Source organism: Gregarina niphandrodes (assembly GCF_000223845.1).
Source record: "Gregarina niphandrodes unplaced genomic scaffold scaffold00101, whole genome shotgun sequence".
NCBI lineage: Eukaryota > Apicomplexa > Conoidasida > Eugregarinorida > Gregarinidae > Gregarina > Gregarina niphandrodes.
In genome coordinates, this window is record NW_011645866.1 from 3,476 (window position 1) to 4,162 (window position 687).

Here is a 687-nt window from a genome sequence, read left to right on the forward strand (position 1 = left end):
TCGTAAAATACGTGAACAACGGTTGGCGGGGGTTGATCATTGTGGGAATCAGCTCTACCTACTTGGTGAACTGGTCAGTAATGACTAGTATGTACCGCATACCAAGCTTACCCGGCGGGCCACAGAAGTCCAGGGTAACCGTGCCCCAAGGTCTGCTGGGCGGTGTGCCACGCGTGCCAATGAAAAGGAAAAGGGGATGTGGGAATAGATAATTTTTGTGGGATGAACATTGGAGAGGAACGATGATGACTTTGGAACGGATGCAACTCACCCCCTCTACTACCGCCGACCCCCGCCAGACAAGTCTCGGAGTTGTCGCCGTGAGACGCGCGCGACTGATAAGGAGTTACCAATGGAGTTCACCACGTAGACCGTTGATAACGTTGCCGAAACTGGGTGACGTCATTCAGGTTCCCCAAATTGACAGCGTAGCAGTTGGCTGTTTGGTCTAGTGGTCTTGTTCTTGCTTAGGGAGAAGAAGTCCTGGGTTCGATTCCCAGAGCAGCCCGTGAATAACGTTGCCAAAAACTGGGTGACGTGGTTCAGGCATGGCGGTTGGCATGATTCTTCCTTAGGGTGGAAGAAGTCCTGGGTTCGATTCCACACTACCACAATATCTGCGACGACCTAGAATACGGTGGTTCGAGTCCTACTCCTGCCAAAAACTCCCGAGCCTGCCGTCACTCG

At 52.7% G+C, this 687-nt stretch overlaps 1 non-coding gene across 1 annotated transcript; it reads left to right on the forward strand.

Moving 5' to 3' along the window:
* Positions 1-437: 437 nt before the first annotated feature.
* Positions 438-508, forward strand: GNI_198220. Its single transcript has one exon. It is a non-coding gene; the product is annotated as a tRNA-Pro (tRNA).
* The last annotated feature ends 179 nt before the right edge of the window (positions 509-687 follow it).